Source organism: Rhinoderma darwinii, chromosome 12 (genome assembly GCF_050947455.1).
Source record: "Rhinoderma darwinii isolate aRhiDar2 chromosome 12, aRhiDar2.hap1, whole genome shotgun sequence".
Taxonomy (NCBI): domain Eukaryota; kingdom Metazoa; phylum Chordata; class Amphibia; order Anura; family Rhinodermatidae; genus Rhinoderma; species Rhinoderma darwinii.
This window is the reverse complement of record NC_134698.1, coordinates 17,448,795-17,454,794: the sequence shown is the minus strand read 5'-3', so window position 1 is coordinate 17,454,794 and position 6,000 is coordinate 17,448,795.

Genomic DNA, 6,000 nt, shown 5'->3' with positions numbered 1-6,000 from the left:
GATGTAAATGGGAAGCTTAATCAAGCGTTTTGATTCTTTTTTCGCATGTTTTTGACGTATTTTGTGTGCACCTTTTGCACGTTTTTTGGTGCTTAATTAGGACTCCCATTGACTGGGAACATTAGGCGCATTTTACGTACTAAAGAATTGAGCCGACACTTTTTTACTCAACATGTTTTTCATAACGCGTAAAAAAGCGCATTGTAGGTACTAACGGTCCGCTTTTTCTTTGATGTAAATGGAAAGCCAAAAAACGTGTCTAATACACGCCATGTGAAGCTGTCAACTGAAAAGTCAATCACCCCATGGTCTTCCCTCTTGAATTTCATCATTCTTAGGATTTTGGTGTGTCCTATAGCTGCTGCCAGCTAGCATTTGTAAAATCACTCCTAAAATAGACCTGGACACAGCTTGACAATTTGAAGACACCTCTTCCTGGCTTGTAGCCAAAAATAGGGAGGGGGAGTTTAGTCTCCCTCCCACATTTACAGCAGCTGTGAGGCAGGTGCCTGATTCACCTTGCTGTAAATCTGGGATGTGCTCCCTCTGGTGGCCAACATAGGAAAACAAGTCAAATTATTATTTCATTTTTAATGCTTCCCATCTTGTGAAAGAAAAAAAAATACACCAAAGAAACCTAAGAAACAATATAATAAAAATAAGTAACTATAAAAAATATTTTCATTTGTGACACATTCCCTTTAAGGGTTTGGATAATATTTATCAATTTTACAGGTATGGATCCCCTAACCAAACCAGATATCCCTTTAATTTTAGATTTTTTCCAGGTTGGCTGAACACCCCTGGGTCAGGAGGTTCCGGATAGCTTCTTCTAGGCTCAGAGTTATCATCGGAACTCTACCAGGGTTCCTACCTAAAGTAGTTTTCCCTTCCATAGGGATCAGAAGATTATTTTCCCTTCCTTTTGTAACTCACCTAAAACCCTAAGGAGCTGTAGTTCAACTGCTTGGATTTAAGATGGTGCCTCAATACTTAGAGGTCACCAAGGATTGGAGATCTTCTGAAAATGTTTTTATCCAATATCAGGATCCTAACGGGTTTGGTAGCTAGTGGGCCTACTATAGCCAGATGGATTAAACTGGCCATCCACGTAGATTACGTTAATCAGAAATCTAGCCTCCACAGTTCTTTGGGGCTCATTCCACAAGGGCAGTGTCCACTTCCTGGGCATAATGATTCCTAGATCTGAGATGTAAGGCGGTTACATGGAGTTCACCTCACACCTTCATTAAACATTACCGTTTTCAACTACATGCAGCTTCTGATCTAGCATTTGGTAAGAAAGTCCTGCAAGCTGTAGTACCACTCTAAAATAAATCTAGATTTCTACTGTACATCTCCAGGGGTGCTGTCATAGGTGAAGGGGTAAAAGATTGATTAGCACCCCTGGAGGGAGATATCACATTTGTTTAACAGGAAGCCTGATGAGCTTAAGAAAAAGGACACATCTCTCCACATACCCAGTCTTCGGCCGTGTTCACAAAGCGTATTCACCCTATGCGCCGGAGGGAATTCCGGTTGAAAAAGCGCACCAAACTGGTGCAGCTTTTTACCCGGATTGTCCGCTGCGGAAAACTGCCTCATTAAACGGCCTGCTAGCAGGCCGGCCTCCTGGTACAACGTTTGATTCCAGGAGACCGCTGCAGCCTGTGATTGGCTGCAGCGGCGGTCACATGGGATGAAGCTCCCGACCCGTGGGAACTCGGCCTTAGGGAGACACGTGGTTCCATGGTCTGATTTTTTGCCAAGGTTGCTTGTAATTTTTCCATAGGAAAACATTGTAATTCTACTGTAACTTGCATTGCGATCGTGTCACCCTAGTCAATAACATGATATTAGCAGATTGCTATTTAAAGCGGCTGCATCAGGATAGAAATTGGTGGCATATCGCTAGGATATGCTACCAATGTCTGATAGGCAGGAGTCCACTGCTGTGACCATGATGATCACTAGAATGTAGTGGCAGCAGCACTAGGAAAGCAATGTTCAACCTGCTTCTTGTCAGCACTGCTCAACTTTCTTTGGAGGCCCCATTGTCGTTAATGCCACACAATGCGGCAAGCTGTGGTTGAGGCGGCACATTGCTTTCCTAGTTCTGCTGCCACTTTCTACAAGTGATCAGTGGGGTTTACACCGGTCGGACCTCTGTCGATTGGACATTAGTGGCATATGCTAGAAATATGGCACCAATGTCTAACCTGAGAACACCCTTATTAATTTTTCCATCAATAAAAATTCATACGTGTTAATTAGTTCTATGTATAGGGCTATGGAGTATGTTATGTCATAAATATTGGGAACTAAAATAACTCCAAAATCTTAAAAAAAGAATCCCCAGATAATGTGGATGAAAATGTCATTTGCTTTTCTATCTGTTTACTTGCCATTGAAATTCCTAGCTATTGAAAATTTTAATCTGATAAAATTCTGAAGATATGAAAAACAGTGACCGTGCAGTCACTAAAGGGTACGTTGTTCTTGTCAAGAAAAATTATATACTGTAGGTCTGAGTAATATTTCTGTTAGCGGATATTAAAGATCGTATCTATATATAAATAAAGGCTTACTTTATTAGAAAAACCTTCAACTTGGCAGTAATTGTTCATTTTCTCTTAGAAGAAACATTTTTTCATTTAGTAGCTATACAATATTTAACAACATATGTTGTTATTTTTCATTTCCTACTCCCCGACTTCCAAGAGCCAGAACTTTTTAATTTTTTTTTCAATAAAGTTTTTATTGAGTTTAAAAGGACAAGGAGCTTCTAACAGGAGGCAATAACACATGAAGAAATTTTTCGCGCAACTTAGAAAACAAAATAACATCTGTAGGTGCGGGTGATAATAAAGATCTCATAGGAAATCCAACACAGTAGCATAAACAGAAAACAGTATTCAATTGCATTGCATAAAGTTGACATTTTGGACTGAGCTTTTGGATACTTTTTTGACAATTGCCATAGCTTGAAACCATTGCTGCAATGACAACACCAGGTTCAGCTGCAATTCCCATTTAACAATGTAAGAAATGGGCCACTGCGATGGGCCGCTGATCGGCAACAGGGAATGCAGGGCAGACACCCAGCACAGTTAGCCGCCGCTGCGGTGTAGTGCCATGTGGCGGTTAACTGTCAAAGTACGGTCGTAACTGCATGTCAAGGTGCGCGAAGTTACTGCTCATCTTGGCGTGCAGTTACGTCAATGTGCGGGAAGGGGTTAAAGCTGAAAGAGTGCAGGAGCAAAAGATCAAGCAGCCATTCCAGCCAAGAGCCAGGCTCCGCCCAAGAGCCATAACTTTTTATTTTTCCGTCAATGAAGTGGTGCGAGGGCTTATTTTTTCAGGATGAGCTGTAGTTTCTATCCAGCAACATTTAAAGTACCATATAAAGTACTGGGAAACTTTGTGGGGTGGAATTGGAAAAAAAGTGTGATTCCTTCGTTTGTTTTGGGGTTTCATTTTCACGACAAATGACAACTTAACTTTATTCTGCTGGTGAATACGATTACAGTGATACCAAATTGATATAATTTTTTAACTGTTTTACTATTTTTACAAAGAAAAAACTATATGTAACCAAAAAACAATTCCGGTGTTTGAAATATTTTGTTTTATGCCATTCACTGTGAGAGTTAAATATTGTTATATTGTAATCGTTTAGACATTTTTACGGACCCGGCGATGCCAGTTTGGTTTATTTTTTATATTACTTTAGAGGAAAAATGGGCAAAGGTTTTTGTTTTTTAACTTAATATTTTTTGTACAATGCTGAAAACTATTTTTTACGCTTTGTATTAGTCCCCCTAGCGGATTTAAACACTGCTATATTAGATGTTGTGAAGGGGTTTTTCTTCACCATCGAAAGGATTCTATGATCATCCACCACTGTTGTCTTCCGTGGACGTCGAGGCCTTTTGGAGTTCACGAGATCACCAATGCGCTCTTTTTTTTCAAGAATGTACCAACTGCTGATTTGGCCACTCCTAACATTTGTGCCATCTCTATGATGGATTTCTTCATTTTTTTCAGACTAACGATGGTCGGTTTCACTTGCATTGAGAGATCCTTTGACTTCATGTTGTGGGTTCACAGCAACAGCCTCCAAATGCAAATGCCACACCTGGAATCAACTCCAGACTTTTACCTGCTTAATTGATGAGGGATTAATGAGGGAATAGCCCATGCCGCCCATTAAATAGCTTTTGAGATAATTGTCCAATTACCTTTGGTCCCTTGAAAAAGAGGCAGCTACATATTAAAGAGCTGTAATTCCTAAACCCTTCCTCAAATTAGGATGTGAATACCCTCAAATTAAAGCTGAGAGTCTGCACTTTAAGCCCATATTTATTATATAACTGTATATTCAATATGTTCTACTAAACAGCTAAAATGGCAAAACTTGTGTCACTGTCCAAATAATTCTGGACCTAACTTTATTTGCTGCAGTCATCTTCTTGTTACATTTGAGAGGCCAGAGATCACCAAAAGATTTACTAGTCATGGACTACACAAAATTAAAGGCTATGCAACCTATTAAAAGCGGTTGCAAAGATGTTATCGTTTGAAGAAGTGCATATCAGAAATGGTAAAACTTGACATGGACACAGGCATCAACGACCCTTGGTCATGAAATGGTAAATGTCCACCTTTGATGTCCTTTCTAATCGAAATAATTTCAAAATTATGTGATACTGAGGTTTAAGGACAATGATGTAAAGAAGCTGCGTGTTGAATTTGTTCCTTGACATCATGTTTGGTTTTTAACATGTCAGGTCGTTTGTTGCCCAAGAGGCAAGTGGTGCCAAATGTATCGGCTAGATGCTTATCCCCCTTCATCCTGTGATCCAAGCATGAATGTTATATGGGGTTTTCAAGGACATGAAAGGCAGGGGGGCATGAGTTGTTAGACACCAGGACAGGACCCTGTACAAGGAGGGAGTTTAGAGGTACAAGGAAGGAAGCACAAAGTTTGAGACGAAAAGAAACAAGACAAAATAAGTGGTGAACCATGCATTTGTTGCAAAGCCATCATTTCAAACACTAGGTATTGCATCTTTATTTTTAAATACAATATTTCTAAAGGTATAAGGCTTCGTTCACATATGTGTCGGGACTCCGTTCAGGGGTTCCATCGGACCTTTCAGTCAGGGGAACCCATGAATGGAATCCAAACTGAAACAGACGAAAACCATAGGTTTCCGTTTGCATCACCATTGATTTCAATGGTAACGGTTCCGGTGCAAATGGTTTCCGTTTGTCACTGTTGTGTAAGTATTCCGTTGTTTTGACGGAATGAATAGCGCAGTCGACTATGGTATTGATTCCGTGAAAACAACGGAACCCTTACACAATAGTGACAAATGGAAACCATTTACACCAGATCCGTCACCATTGAAATCAACCTATGGTTTCCGTTTGTTTCAGTTTGGATTCCGTTCATGGGTTCCTCTGACGGAAAGGTCTGACAGAACCCCTGAACGGAGTCCTGACGCAGATGTGAACAAAGCCTTATACCTTTAGAAATATTGTATTTAAAAATATAGATGCATGGTGTTTGAAATGATGGCTTTGCAACAAATGCATGGTCCGACGGAACCCATGAACGGAGTCCCGACGCAGATGTAAATGAAGCCCTAAGATGTTCAAAATACAGTCTCACTTTCTTTAAAATTACATTTGACTTCCAGAAGTTTGTATGCCAGAACGGTCTTATTATTCTTTGGCATGAAACAGTCCAAGTTCATGGAATCATACGACAGGCTAGATTTAATGTGTGGGCTGTAACACGAATGTTATTAATAACAATGTATAACAAGCATTCCGTTTTAAGACAGTCAAAGCCTTCAATTATTTATGTGGCTTTATGCATATTTAGAAAACACAATTTAGGCACCAAGACAATGTAATGTTACACTAACCAAGAGTTGAAATCAATTCGTCTGTGTCTATACACTGCCAAAATAAGATATTTCCTATGGGATC